Consider the following 15,625-nt stretch of genomic DNA (forward strand, 5'->3'; position numbering starts at 1 on the left):
GCCAGCAAGCCTCTGAGACCCACCTGTCTCCACCCACCTTACCGATGTGTTGACACACACAGACATCCCTTGCTTTTTGCATGGATGCTGAGGATTCGAACTCAGGTCCTCACACTTGTACAGCAAACACTCTTGGGTCATCTTGTAGCTTGCACAGCTAGTGCTCTTGCCCACCTCACCATCTTCCCAGGCCTTCCTCCATCCTTTTTTTTTTTTTTTTTTTTTTGAGACAGGGTTTCTCTGTGTAACAGTCCTGGCTTACTTGGACTCGCTTTTGTAGACCAGGCTGGCCTCAAACTCACAGCGATCCACCTGCCTCTGCCTCCCAAGTGCTGGGATTAAAGGCGGGTGCCACCAACTCCCGGCCAGTCCTTCTTTTAAGTCTCCTGCCTATTCACTTTCTCTAACCCAGAACATTGGCCCCACCCCCCTGTCTTGGCTCTATACCAAACCTTTGGTTGTCACTTTCTCGTGTTCTTCAGTGGTTTCATTTCTATTCTCACCTCAGTTTGCCTGGTCACAAGCTTCTTAGTCTGCATTGCTTCTTCTGTAGCCAGGATGTCCTATTTGATTGCCTGTCCTGCTTCCCTGAAGTTGCATATCCTTTCTTTGTTTTTAGTCTGTTTTGGCTTGGCTTGACTCTTTGAGACAAGGTATCAACTGTGTGGTCCAGGCTGGCCTGGAACTCACTATATAGCCCCGCCTGACCTCAAACTTGCATCAATCCCCTGCCTCACCCTCCCCAGTGCTAGAACCACAGTTATGAGCTACCACACCCAGCTAGAATTCCATCCCTAATTGCTCCAGGACATCTTCCTCTTAGATGCCTCACAAGCCATGTTGGAAACTCTTCTTAGATATAGTAGCCTGGAGATGACCTTGGAGTCTTCTGGGATTGGGCATCTCCCTGCTTAAATCTTTCCCTCGCCTCTGAGCACTCTCCCACTGTGCTGGCTTCTTTTTATTTCCACCATTCTCATTGTGAGTACCTGAAAATATACCTTAAAAAAACAAAACAAAACTGAAGATACTTAACAAGAGGTAAGTGACGCCTCTTCCTGGAAGCCTAGACAACTACCCAGGGCTAGTGAAGTCATGGATCTTGGAGAAGAACCTACAACCGAGACTTTTTTTAACCCAGACCAGTCTCTATCTACGCTCTAAATATCTGTTCTGACACCCACAGACGAATGTATTTCTTACCCTTCATCAAGAAAACATCTTTTTGCAACAGACAGCGACCATTATAGAAAACCACAACCAATCAAGATGCAGGGTTGTGGAGCCTAGTCCCGGTGGACACACCTACAACACAGCCTGCATCTAAGGCTCAGGAATCACCTCGGAAGAGGGGCATAAAGTGGGATACGGAAGGAACTTTTATTCACCTTCTTCAGTCGTTGTCTCGGAGGCTTACTGCCTCTGTCTGCTAGCCTAGGCTTGGTCCTGGAAGCTTCTAGGCTCCTTTCAATCTAACCTAGGCCTAGAATGTTTTCAGCCTCTGAGACTTACTGCTCACCCTTACTTGTTCTTCCTGAGCTCTGGCCTGGCTGGCTCAGCTCAGCTGTTCTGGCTCAAACACCTCTCCCAGCTGACTTATTCAATCTGGCTTCTTTCTCAGCCCCTGAATTGCTCTGCTTGGCCTCAAACTAACTCCAGCAGTCTTTTCTAATCTGGCTTCTTATTCCCTGGCTCATTTGGTCTTCACCTGAACTCTCTGTTTGCAAACTGTCTATTACTATCCTGGTAAAATTGCTCCTCCTCCTCCTCCTCCTCCTCCTCCTTCTTCTTCTTCTCTCTCTCTCTCTCTCTCCTCTCTCTCTCTCTCTCTCTCCTCTCTCTCTCTCTCTCTCTCTCTCTCTCTCTCTCTCTCTCTCTCTCTCTCTCTCCCCTCTCCCCCCCCCTCTGCATTGCCCCTTAAGTAACTTCCCTGTCCTCTCTCTTCTCATGAGAGTTGGGATTATCCTTTTCTGTCAAATCTTTCTCTGATTTGTCACTTTTTCTGCCACTCAATAGATATCACTTTCAAACATGGGTGCTTCCTTCTAAAAACTAACTTTACCGTTGTTGTTTGGGATTAAAGGCATGCACCATGCCTGGACCTAAGCTTCTCTTTACCTGACACTTTCTCTACACCAGGCTGGCCTTGAACTCAGATCTGCTTGCCTCTGTCTCCTGAATTAAAGGCATGTTTGCATTTCAGCCGGATCACACAGACCTAGAAGGTCTTTGGGTGTGATCTATTGCCAGAACAGTCATGTTCTGAATTAAAATTTCTCCACAGGTAAAAGCCAGAGAAACAGAGTGTTTGATGTGAATCTCAGAGGAATCTCAGAAGCTGCACGCACTAAGCCCTAAACATGAGCTGGCATGTTCACATGCATGGAGAAAGCTCCCAAGGCCTCAAGCCTACACGAGAACTACAGGCAACTAAGAATGGGAGAAACAGCCTTCCCCAGGGAAGAGCACTGCAAATTGGTCATCCAGGAAGCAGCGGTCAGCCCTGAAAACACACGCAGACAAGTGGCGTTATACAGACTGAAAAAAGGGGCCATGAACTTTAAGGAGAGCAAGGAAGCATATATGGGGGGCCTTGGAGGGAAGAAACTGAAGGAAGAGATGATACAATGATGTCATAATCGAAAAAAAACAAAAACAAACCATGACATCTTGCCATATGGTCCAAGCTAGCCTACAGCTGGCTGTGCAGCCCAGGCTGACTTAACATTTTTGATCTTTCTGTCTCAACCTCTTGAATGTTGGGGTTACAGGCATGTTCCCCCCATACACACCTAGCTTCCCAGTAGCCTTTCACTTGTTTTCTGCAAGTCTCTGGAAGGCTTAGCAGGCTACCTTTCCATGCCAGATCCTATCTGAGCTCCGAGTGGTTTCTCTTTGGTGACCTTCCTTCTGCTTGTACCACATGCTCTTTGAGCAGAGGCCACATCTGTCTTGGTCACTGTTGTCTCCCTAGTTACATGGCACAAGACAGGCTTTTACTATGTGTGTATTCCTCGACCTTGTTACATAAATCACGGGGGAAGGACGCTCAAGGGCTCTTCCTTTAGGCACTAGATGTGCGTTCTGCTGGAAGCAGAGGCGAGCATGGGATTCAGTGCAGGCCACGGGGGTCAGTATTTTCAGAAGCGGAGAAAGATGAGATGGTAGGTCCCCAAGGAAGGTTTTGTCCTGCAGCCATTTGGGAGCTTCCAGCAATCCTCAAACCACGCCGTGCAGTTACAACTGCTGCCTTTCACCCTAGGATCAAAGGCAGGAGTGAGCCAGGAGCAAGTAGAGATGAACCAGATACATCCTGGCCCAGCGCATCACTGGCTGCGAGACCTAAAGGAAGTTCTTTCCCTGTTCTTCCATATCATGGCAAGTATTTCAATGTGAGCTCATCTTCCTCTGTGTGTGTGTGTGTGTGTGTGTGTGTGTGTGTGTGTGTGTGTGTGCGTGCGCGCGCGTGCAACTAAAAGGCAACGTATCTCACTATTCTTTACCATTTTCAGATGCAAAAAAAAAAAAAAGTTTTTCCCATTGTGGAATTGAGATTAACTCAGATTGCTGTCGTGTCCTCCACAATGAAACCTGATCAGAATCCCATCTTTCCCCTTCCTGCTCCTGCCTCGCCTCCCTCTGCTCCCTTCTTCGTCTTCCCATCCCTCCCTTCTTCCCTCTCTCCTTCATGTCTTCCTTCCTTCCTTTCATGAATTCAACTCCAATGCTCTTGGGTAAGCAAGGTAGATGTTGTGGTTGGGATTTAGAGGCTGGGGTACCAAGAACACAGTGCTCCAGTGTGAGCTGGTGAGTGGACCTTGTGTATGGTCTGCCTGGCCCTGGGCCCTGGGGCTGTAGTGGGAGAAATGGGACACCCTCATGGAGGGGCAGCTTGGCATGTTGTCTTGGCACCCAAGTGCCGTGAGAAAGATTAACTTTTGGTGAAAGGGGGATAGATAGAGCTTGAGGCTAGAGACATTTCCACTGAGCTGTCTTATGGCTGGACACTGTGGAACTCTGAACAGTTTGATGTTTTGTTGTTGTTGTTGTTGTTGTCATCTGGTTGGTTTTAAAAATGGGTCTGGCCGAGCGAGGTGGCACACTCCTTTAATCCCAGCACTTGGGCCAGCCTGGTCTACAAAATGAGTTCCAGGATAGCCAGGGCTTCACACAGAGAAACCCTGTCTTAAAAAACAAAAAACAAAAACAGATAGATAGATAGATAGATAGATAGATAGACAGAGAGATAGATACAGACAGACAGACAGACAAGACATAAAAATGGGCCTCGCTATAGTCTGGGCTGGCCTAGAATGCCAGATCCTCCTGTCTCTTCCTTCCGAGGCTGGTGTTACAGACATTTACTTCTACGTCCTGTTTCAGTTTGAGGATTCTGTATCCAGACATGGCACCCAAAGCTGGGGAGGTTGGTGTTTTAAGGTAAAGGTAAAGAACATTTTTTTTTAATCCCATTTGATCTGACAGTTTGATAGATGGCTTTGCAAACGCCTGCATGGAGCCTTTCTTTTGTTCCCTGACTAGGCAGGCTCCTATGATGGAGAGGGCAGGCTTATTAAAAACCCCTTCCCTTCATGTTATAAAAACAGAAATTAAGCAAGTAGAGTTTTAAAAGCCCTTCGGGCCTTGCCGTGCCTTTCACCATGATCTCTTAAAACTGCTGGTAAACATTTCATAAGCCAATTGGCACGGGGCTATTTCAGCTCTGGGAACAGCTAGCTTCTGCCAAGTAGCCATCTCAGAGCCAAAAGTCAGGACTGGAGATGGCCTGACCTGATTTGAGGGCCACGAGCTCCTTCCACACTTCAGAACGGACACGTCACTGGCTCAACTCTGCGCAGACTGAGCCTCGTGGTCTTTGTGTGTGACCTTCCACATGACTCACCTTGCTCTACAGAAACCAAGCTGTCAAATTCAATAGACCAATGGTTGGCTCTTCAGGAAGTTGGCCAAAGTTGGTGTTTTTCTGAAAGGTGAATCTGAAACTACCCCGACTTCTCTCTGTCCTTCCATTTCTTCTGTTCCTGCCTTCTTCCTTCCCTCTAGCCAGGCAGGTACAGGAAAACCAAACCAAAATTAAACAAAAGCAATAAATGGAAAGTTCTTCCATCCTGGGGTGGGGGAAGAGAAGAAATTAGTTATATAAAGGAAGTGAATTAATGGAGCCAGACTGCTGCTGCTATCTCATTTCTAAGACGGTCTGTGATCCTTCTCAAGCCCAGAAACTTCTTCAAATTCTCTCTTCATCATTGATACCCAAGCTGAGTGGACAATCCTTTGATCTTTGAACTCGAGGAAGGGGCTCTCTCTCTGCATGAAGAAGGAAAAGTACAAACTGTCATGTGAAGATGTTTTATTCATGAGAAGCAGCAGGAAAACAGAGCACTGTGGAGAAAGAGTGATGGGTCACACCCACCCCCCCACCCCCAGCGCTATCTCCAGCCTCATAACCCTCTCCGGCAGTTGGATTACAGAGAACTAACCCCAGAGCTTTTGGCTGTGGCTAAGCCTGACTCAGGCCTGATTGCCGTTAACAGCAAGACTGAAAAATAGTCACACAAAAAGAGTCCTTTCCAATTCAGAGATGCTAGTATTCTGCCATTATGAGAGTTTGGGAGTATGAGTGCTCAGCTGACATGGGTAGGATTCTAGCATTATCGGTCCCTGTTGAAACTCTGACACAGCCTAGCCTACTGAGGTTGCACTGGACACATCTTACCTTGATCTTATGTTAGTTGTGGTCACACAGGTTACAAATACAGGGTTTTTTAAAAAGGTGTTTTCTTTGGCTGCATACAAAGGATTGGAAAGCAAGACTTTCACAGGCATAAGAAGAAGATTGGTCAACACTCTGAGTGACTCACTTAATACTGGACTGGTGAAAAAAGAGCTACTATAGACACCCGAGGTCAAAGATAACTGGAGGAACACCTCAGAGGGCTAGAGCGAGGGATGGGTGACAGGGCCAGGGTCTGGGCACAGCAGCACATCAGAGTCCAGTGAGTACAAAGAGCTCTGACAGAAGCCCACATCTCACAGCATCTGATGGGGGCTCTGGGGGTGCAGCTCCCTCAGCTGCTCCAGCTGCAGCTCTGACCCCGCCCTGAGCCAGCCTGTCCCCACTGAGTCTCAGGGCTTGCACCAGCTGCATGGACCCTCATCCTTGGCATGCCTCAGTGTCCCCAGGACTCTCACTTCTCCCTTGTAGTCCAGTGGCTGAGGGAAATGTCTGCCTCACCTTCAACACTGGTCCTCATCCTGAGAGAGAAAAGGCCCAAGTCTTGCACCTTCCCTCTGGCTTTCTTGGAAACCAACTCCACAGTTGTCAAAGGGGTGCTCTGTGAACTCTGGAAAGGAAGCCAACACTGCAGTTTTATGCAAATGTATTCATAAGGGCCTCTTCTCCCTGCCTCACTCCCTGGCCCTAAGCTGGATGCAAATGAAATTTGCCCAGGAAGGAGGTCAAAGCATCCTTGCAGGAAGGCAAACCCTGGCCTGTGCTTCTCCCCAGGGAAGGAGCATCACTCTGAGGGGCTCTGCATGCCTGCCTCCCAGGAGATGTTGATCCCAAACTCAGCCTGGACACCTGTGTCCAGGTGGCCTGGTGCTTCAGGGGACAACAGAGACTCCTGCATGCCTTTGTGTCTGTCCCATGATGACCTTGAACCTGGGAGGAGTGAGGGGGAGGGTGTCACAGAGGGCATGGACCAGCCAATCGAGAGGTTTCCATGGAAGTTCCCATCGCTTTCTGATCCTGTCCTTACAGATGATGGCATTACGTGGGTCTCTGCATATCCTATGGGACTAGGTTCCTACTCTCTGTAGACCTGGAGTGAAGTGTGGGCACATGCTTCCCACAAAGCCCTGCGGCAGAATCCACCTCCCTGCTCTTCATGGGCTGGGATCTGAGTTTATATGGCTGACATTAAAATGGCAGCTCAGCGGCCACTGATGGGTGTAATGTCAAGTCTCTGCCAACACTCTCTCTCTCTGGGATCTACCCTCTCCACAATGTCCCTAAAGTTCAAGCACTTCTGTGAGCTTAACTTTTGTTTGTTTGTTTAGGTTTGTTGTTTGTTTGTTTGCCTTCCCCCAACAGGGTATCCCTGGCTGTCCTGCAACTCGATCCATAGACCAGGTTGACCTTGAACTCAGATCCACCTACCTCTACTTCCTGAGTGCTGGGATTAAAGGCTTGGGCCACCACTGCCCGGCTGTCAGCCTCACTCTGTGTGACATCAGCCCCAGCTCACAATGCGACTTTACAAATTCACTATGTACATTACAAAGCTTAAAGCACATACCACTGGATTGCCTTTCACTGTTAGGGAGAGGGGGAGTCACTCTATACTGGAGATATTAAATCAGCAGCCTCCATGTACTTCCTACTTGATACCCTCTGCTAAGGCAGACCCTTGGGAAATGGCCACACAGACGGAGCTTTGGAAATGAGAATGCGGCGCAAAGGAGACAAGCAGCAGAATGTCAGAGCAAGCTCCATGGATTGGGCAGATTTTAAATACTGCGTGAAATGATTATTGGGCCAAGGAGTTAGGGAAGAGGACTCGGGGAAAGGCTGCTTTGCTCTGTGTTTTTGTCACGCTGGCATCAGTGAACAGCAAGCGGCCCTTCCAATTTAGCCAAGACTGAACGTATCTAAAGAGTCAAGTATGTGGGAGCCTGAGAGGCCATCTCTGTTTTCTTAGAAGATTTATTTTAAATTAGGTGGCTGTGTGGGGGTTGTTTTGGGGTGGTGGCTGGTGGGTGGTTTACGAGTGAAGATGTCCTCAGAGATGCGTCTCAACCTCCAGGGGTTGTGAGCCACTCGACATAGGTGCTGAGAACCGAACCTGAGTCCTCTGCCAAAGCTGTGCGTGCTCTTAACTGCAGAGCTATCTCTCCAGACATCTCTTCCTTTACATCTTTCATTCAACCACTGTTTACTCTGTGCCAGCAGTTGTCTAGGAAGTCTGGAAGAAATGAAGGCCGAAAAGAAGGGCAACACCTTCCACAGAGTATCTGAGAGTTTAGCGGAGGAAGTAAGATGCACCCTGTGAGCATCTAGTGTGAGACTGTGAGCCAGGCTGGAAGCAGCATGGGGAGCTTTCCTGGTGTGACAGGCGTTATGTGGGCAGCTGGCCTTGAACTGAGTGTGAACAGGAGGACATTACAGTCACAGAAAATCACAGAGAGGGGCTGGAGAGGGCTCAGCAGTTAAGAGCAATGGCTGCTCTTTCAGAGGACTCGGGTTCTCCCTAGCACCCACATGACAGCTCACAACCATCTGTAACTCCAATTCCCCCCTCTGGCCTCCCCTCCATGGCACTTGCACACAAGTGGTACATAGACATACACTGGGGCACACACACACACACACACACACACACACACACACACACACACACACCTAAAACAAAATAATAAATACATCTTAATAAACAAACTATAAAGTCGAAGGCCCTCCTCTGTGAGGTCTTCCCTGACTCTTCCCCCCCATTTGTCATGACGTGGACTCCCCACCCTTTCTGATTTCCGGAACAATGTGATTTGTACAGTTTTGTCGTAACAATTATGTTGTGTAACTGTTAGCAAGGTCGCCTCCCAGGTAAACTATAAACTCCTTTGGGGCAGAAGCTCTGCCTGCCCTTTCATGTTTGTTTCCCTGACATTTAGGAGTGCTCCTGACAGGGATACCCGCTCAGTGAATTCTTGAGGGAGAGAAATCAAGTACAGCATGCCTTCAGGGACCAGCGGGTATTACGGTCTGGCAGGGATAAAAGATTCATGAAGTGGGGCAGTGGGAATTAAAGCTACAGAAATAGGGCGGGGGGGGGGGGGAGGGAGGTGTGACAGTATCAAGTGTTGGTGGAAAAGTAGGGCAGCGGAAACTTGTCCAGCATCAGTAAGGCTGCAAGTTCTCACACAGCTGCCTTCGAGAACAATTTTATCAGTATCTCATAAATCACTCAGGTCCCACATGCCAGGTCCCAGTTCTTGTGAAACACCTGTGTGGACACACAAGAGAGATGCAGAATACTCATAAGCCAGGTGTGATGGCGCACACCTTTTACTCCCGCACTCTGGAGGCAGAGGCAGGTAGATGGATCTCTGTGAGTTCAAGTCCAGCCTGGTCTACGTAGCGAGTTCCAAGATAGTCAGGGCTACAAGACAGAGAAACCCTGTCTCAAACAAGCAAGCAAGCAAGCAAACAAACAAACAAAAAACAAAAACAAAAAGCAAAACCTTCATAGCAAAACCTGGAAATACCCTGTGTCCATCAACAGAGAATAGGATGAGTAACCATACGTACCTGTGCCACTGTGGAAGAGATATAAACACAAGCTCAGGACTTGTAGGAAGAGCCCATGTTATCTTTTATGTAAGGATTAATGCACACTATGGTTAGGAAGCTCTGGCTCTTTATTCCAACATTCTGGCTGCATTTCCTGTTGGCATCATTTTCATTAAAAATATTTTAAAGTGTGTGTGTCTGTGTGTGTGTGTGTGTGTGTGTGTGTGTGTGTGTGTGTGTGTGTGTGTATTGGTCTAAGTGTGGGTATTCCCGGTGACAGGATGATGTTGGATCCCCTGGAGCTGGAGTTACAGATGGTTATGAGCCACCTGATAAAGATGCTGGCAATAGAACGCAGCACAGGCCAGTCAGCGCAGCGCAGGCCAGTCAGCGCAGCGCAGGCCAGTCAGCGCAGCGCAGGCCAGCTGATCTGTCCAGTCCTTTGATGGCATTCTTTATAAGGAGGCTTTTCCTCCCTTCCCTGCTCCTTCAGTCATGTCTAAACATCAGGGCCAGCACATGCAACCTTGCATGGTTTTTTTCTCTCTCTAGGTTGTAGTGTGTTGTTACCCATTGGTTCTGTCCTATCCTCACTATTGTTTTTACTAAAGCTTGATAGACAAAGAATGACTAAAATATTTTCACTAGATGAAAAGAGACTAAATAAACAAAGATTATGGGATGGCGAAATAGTCGATGAAGTGCTTATGTTAAAAATATGAGGACCCCTCATTGCAGCCGGAGTCTGTTGGCGTCCATGGTTCGTGCGTGTCTACCACCAAGGGCCATGCAGATGTCTGTGCTCTCGGCTTGCTGCCTAACGGGCCAAGCTGCCACTGAGGACCATGTCTGGGTCCATAGTCCTACCACAGCTGGCATCTGTGTTGTTGTCTGTGGCCTCCTGTTTCCACGGAAGGCCATGTGGATTCTCGTGGTCTGTGCTGCAGCCTGAAGCCACGTTGATGTCCGTGGGCCATGCTGCAGCTGGGGCCATGTTGATGTGAGTGGCCTGAGCTACCACCTGAGGCCATGGTGATGTCCATGACCTGGGCTGCCTCTGATGGCTTTGTCTGGCTCCGTGGGCTACTCCAGCCAGGGGCCGTGTTTATGGCCTGTGCTGTCACCAGAAATCATGTGGAAGCCAATGATCCGTGCTCTTGCTGACCGTAAAGAGCAAGGGAGCTACTTTTGCAGTGATATTGATGGTTGCAGATGCACAGTTGAGAAAGAGGGAAATGGAAGGCTTCTGTGCAAGCCCTATTCCCACTTGACACCACCCCCAAGATGGTAGGAGCCTAAACAGAAAGCCATCAAAGAGAACTCTTTTAACAAGTGTGAGAAGGATGCTCAAGTGTCGCTCTCCACAGCTGATTGCTTGATGGCTTCTGGCCAGGGTGTGAGAGGAGAAAGATTCCATTTTACTTAAGGGGCAGGCCACTGAGAGTCTGACCATGCTCCAGTGAGTATATAGGGAATACAACTTGGATTTTTTGTGTGTTCTTGGTTGTTTTTGTTTTTGTTTTGTTTTTAAGAGAGAGGTCACAAGGGTTGGCAGACATGGAAGGAATAGGAAATGAGTGTGAAAGGGCACATGATATATGAAATTCCCAAGGATCAATAAAAAGTCCGAGGACCCACGCTCTAGCCCCAGAAGCTATGTAGAAGGCTGGATGTAGAGTCCAAATAGCCAAGATCCAGAAAAAGACTAACAGCAAGTGCTGGAGAAGTTGCGGGGGAAGGGAGAATTCTCATTCTCTGTTAGTAGAACTGCAAAGTGATAGAGCCACTCTGAAAATCAGTGTGGGGAAGTCTCAAAATGCTAAAATTAAATCCACTATATAACCCACTGTTAGGCATATGCCCGAAGGACTTGACCTTTTACTCTACAAATAACATGGTCAGCCATGTTCATTGCTGCTCTCTTCACAACAGCTAGAAAATGGAAACAACCTAAATATCCTTCAACTGAAGGTGAACAATGAAAATGTGGTCCACACATTATGTAATACTATTTGTTCAGCTATAAATAAAGATGAAATTATGAAATTGCAGGCACTTTGGAGCAGAAGCAGGCCATGAGTTCGAGGCCAGCCTGGTCTACAGAGCAAGTTATAGCACAGCCAGACCTACACAGAGAAATCCTGTCTTGAAACATAAAAACAAAGACAAAACAAACAAAAACTAGGAAAAAGAAACTAGGTTGAGGTTAGTGAGAAAATGCTTTTGTTATCTTTGAACCACATTTATCAATGACTTGAATACGAATTTCCCCTGGCATTTGTGCGGTTATTTATTTATTTTTGTTTTTTGGAGACAAGGTTTCTCTGTGTACCCCTGAATGTTCTGGAACTCACTCTGTAGACTAGGCTGCCCTGGAACATATAGACATCCAACTCCCTTTGCCTCCCAAGTGGTGGGATTAAAGATGTACGTCACACTTCCCCCACTGTGTGTCTCTTTTAAATTTAAACAAGTAATAATTAAAAATAAATATGGCTCTCAATGTCTCGGGTAAAAAGAAGGAGTAGGGTTGGAGAGACAGCTCAGCATTTAAGAGCACTGACTGCCCTTCTAAGGACCCAAGATCAGGTCTAAACAACCAGGCAAGTCTGCTCAGAACCGTCTGTAAACCCGTTTTCAAGGCATCTAACACTTTCTTCTGGCTTCCTTAGGGGCAAATGGTACACAAATGAAATTAAATAAGCAAAACAAGTTTTTTTTTAAAAGGAAAAGAAGCCCATCTGTAGTCCCAGTTCTGGGGAGGCAGGGACAGGTGGCTTAATCAGTGAGCCCCAGCCCCACTGGGACTCTATCTCAGAAAAAGAGAGCAAGAGCGAGAGGTGGGGAATGGTAGATGTACTCAAGAGGATGACATCCAGGTCCAAAGTTGTCCTCTGGCACTCACATCCATACTCACATATGTGCATTTACATACACACACACACACACACACACACACACACACACACACACACACACACACACACACCCTCCCCATGTGAACGCATATATGCCCCTCACACATAAAATTAAATATATGACCACAGAATGGCTCCAAGTCTATGAGCATTCTACTCCAGGTTTATTCAGGCCTTGTCTCTCCCACTAGAAGTACACACGTCTTATCACCATTTCACCAACATGCCAGTAACAGTCTTTATAGTAAAAGGAACAGGCATAGCTCAGGAGCCATTCCATGATCACATATTTAATTTTGTGTGCGAGGGGCATATATGTGTTCACATGGGGAGGGTATACATGTGTGTGTGTGTGTGTGTGTGTGTGTGTGTGTGTGTGTGTGTGTGTAAATGCACATCTGTGAGTATGGATGTGAATTCCAGAGCACAGCTCTACCGCTGACAGTACAGGCTTGGGTTTCAGTTCGCAGCTTTTCCAGCTATAAAATGGAGCCACCGTATCTTTCTTACAATGTTAGGACTAATGCCTAGAGCACAGAGGTTACTCTCTCTACTGCATGACCCTCAGGAATAAGGACTGTATTTTATTCATTTTGCACAGTGCTTGGAGTCTAACAGCCTCTCAGTTACTGTTGGTTGGGGATTGAGCCAACTGTGGAGAAATGAAAAAATAACTATAATGCTGGGTAAAATGAAATTAGTGCATCATTTCACATGCAGGGTTGTGTTACCACTTTACATTTGACCCTTAACAACGATGCCATCTAAATAGTCAAAGACAACTTCTATTTAGTGGGTATTGGAAAGAAGCTGGAACATTCCTTAATCCTAAGGGGAGAACACTAAGTCCAAGTCTTGGGTAAGAGAAACAAAGCCAGACCTTAGCTGCCCTAACAAGCAAGCACAGTTGTCCAGCAACCTTTACACAGAAAGAGGTAGAAACAGTGCTGGCAGAAATTGGCCTCCCTAATGAGTCACCCATCCAACACTTTGGATGGCTGTTGAGGATGGAGCTCAGTGGAGGGCGCTTGCCCAGAACACAGTGTGGGCCACTGTGTGACCAGAGTTTAGAAGCAGACCAGGGAAAGCCCAGGGCTATGCCACAGAGCGATGACCCAGCTCCTGTCACTTTCCCCCTGCTCATTGCCCTGTGGCTAACCAAACCAGCAAGAGTCAGAACTGCCCTCGAGGCTCATGAAATGACACCTTGTGGAGGTATGGGTGGGGATCCACAAGGGTCTTGCTGGCACAGTCTGTCACACTGGTGCTGTGGGACCGTGCTGTCAGTCCCTGTCTTGACATGCCGTGATCAGACAGCAGCTGCCACTTCTGAGGAGATGTCAAGAGGCTGTGGGTTTCCCTTCATCTATTTCAGTGAATCTCAGATTGGGAGAAGGAAACATTCTTCTCTTGAGGCTCTTCCTGGGCTCCAGAGAGCTTTTACAAAGCACACAGACAGCTAGGACGAGCTCTCGGGAGAGAAAGATCAGTCCATTAGGCCACATGAAAGCGACAGGGGAACGTGGGGAAGAGTTGACCTAGGAGGACGTGAGGGGACAGAAATGGTCAACATTCATTGTGTACATGAGTAAAATCCTCAAAGAATTAAATTTAAAAGTTACATAAAAAAAAAAAACCCAAAACAAAACAGGATCTAGAGAGATGACTCAGAGGTTAAGAGTCCTTAACTCTTGCTCTTCTGGAAGACAGCGGTTCCGTTCTTAGCATCCATATGGCTTCGAAAAACTATCTATAGCTCTAGATGCAAGGGATCTGATACCCTCTTCTGGCCTCTATGGACACCACCGCACATGTGGTGCACAGACATACACGCAGGCAAAACATCCATATGCATAAAATAAAGACAATCTTATAAAAAAGTAAAATAAAACAATTTCATTTTGTGAGTTCCAGGACTATCCCCTGTTTTCCAATCTCAAGAGCATTTGGGACTTACCCTGGGTTTAAAAAAAATACATATTAATAAAGCCAGGACTCAAACGCAAATCTGCCTGCCTCCACAGAGGACCGATTGTGTTTGGCTCTAAGGTGAGGACTGTAACCAAGGGGTGAAGTTACAGGCAAAACCCAGGCTCCGTGAAAGACAGCCCTCCCCTGCCACTGTCTGTGATAGGAACTGGGCAACTGTACAGACTCTGCTTTCATTGCTGGGTGTCGGCTGCCTGCGCTGGGTGGGGTTAGCCTTTTCTGCTTCTCCCTTTAAGGTCCGGAGCAGGGGTGGATCGCTTTACTTTATTTATAAGGGTTACATGAGGCCAGGGCGTGGAAGGAGTCAGACTGTGACAAACACCAGCCTGTCATCGGTATAACACTCACCTTTCTGAGGACCTCATCCCAGTCAGCTTTCACAGCCTGAACTAACAATGTAAAGGCTCTAAAGGGGTCGTTCGTAAACTTTTACAGATCAGGGTTTTTTTTTTTTTTTTGCATAAAAAATGAAATTCCTCTATACATGCTGTACTGTGTTTCCTATGTGTAGCCTCAGGGCAGGTTCACAACTGCCTGAGAACCCCAGTAACCCCCAGTAACCCCCCCCAGGACAGACATCTGCCATTCACTAGGGTGGGTGTGCACTGTCTCCCACAGTGCTGACGAAAGTCTGAGAAAGTAGGAGATACCATCTCATTTTATGTAGACAGCCTGAAACCCAGGCTAACTGACCTCTCCAAAAGTCACAGAGCAGGCAAGCAGAAGGAAACCCCATCTCAAAGAGCCCTTACTCCAAAGACAAGGGCTTAACCGCCATTCTGTTCTGCACTGCACAAATCCCTCCTCAGCCTCACATTCTCTCATTACAGCCCTGACTCTTCCAAATATCTATCCAAACATTGAAAACCGTGCACACTTATAAGATGTCCTTGTGAGCAAACTCTATGTGAAGAGTTTAGTACGTGAGCCAGAAGGTGAATTGAGAAAGCTCTCGGTAAGGTTGAAAAGTCTTCATTCCGGTGTCAAATGGGTAACAGTAAATACATTTGTGTCAAGAGCCATACTCTAATCCCGGTGTGTGACACAAGCCTGTAGACTCGACTCTCCCAGGGTTGAAACAGAATTAGAAAATCAAGGCCAGCATGGGCAACAAAGCTAGGTTATCTCCAATGGGAAAACCCACAGTTGGGCAATTATGAAGTAACTTGGACAACCTCTGGGCCACTTGGTGGCGTATAATGGAGTGTGAGACAGCCACTGAAATGATATTTTAAAAAACCAATACAAAATTGTATCCGTGTCACTATGACTAGCTCTTTTTTCGAGAGGTTTTCAATTTATTTATTTTAATTTGTGTATATGAATATTTTGCCTGTATGTGTGTGTATATGCACCACATAGGCACTGTACCTGGTGTCCACAGAGACAGGAAGTGAGAGATTGAGCT

General features: G+C 47.2%; 1 protein-coding gene across 3 annotated transcripts in view; it reads right to left on the minus strand.

Annotated features, from left to right (window-relative positions):
- Positions 1 to 2,411: 2,411 nt before the first annotated feature.
- LOC311587114 (polycystin-2-like protein 1) overlaps positions 2,412 to 15,625 on the minus strand; it is a 33,065-nt gene continuing 19,851 nt past the window's right edge. For 2 of the 3 annotated variants that reach the window (XR_014775783.1, XM_084763602.1), the window contains 3 exons: positions 6,257 to 6,365; positions 4,904 to 5,328; positions 2,412 to 3,258 (listed from right to left, as the gene is read on the minus strand). The gene's annotated coding sequence lies outside the window, so the exon portion shown is untranslated. The remainder of the gene's footprint in view (positions 3,259 to 4,903; positions 5,329 to 6,256; positions 6,366 to 15,625) is intronic. The other variant, XR_014775784.1, reaches the window with a different exon arrangement.

The sequence above is a fragment of the Acomys minous genome, assembly GCF_964271855.1.
Source record: "Acomys minous genome assembly, chromosome: 2".
NCBI lineage: Eukaryota > Metazoa > Chordata > Mammalia > Rodentia > Muridae > Acomys > Acomys minous.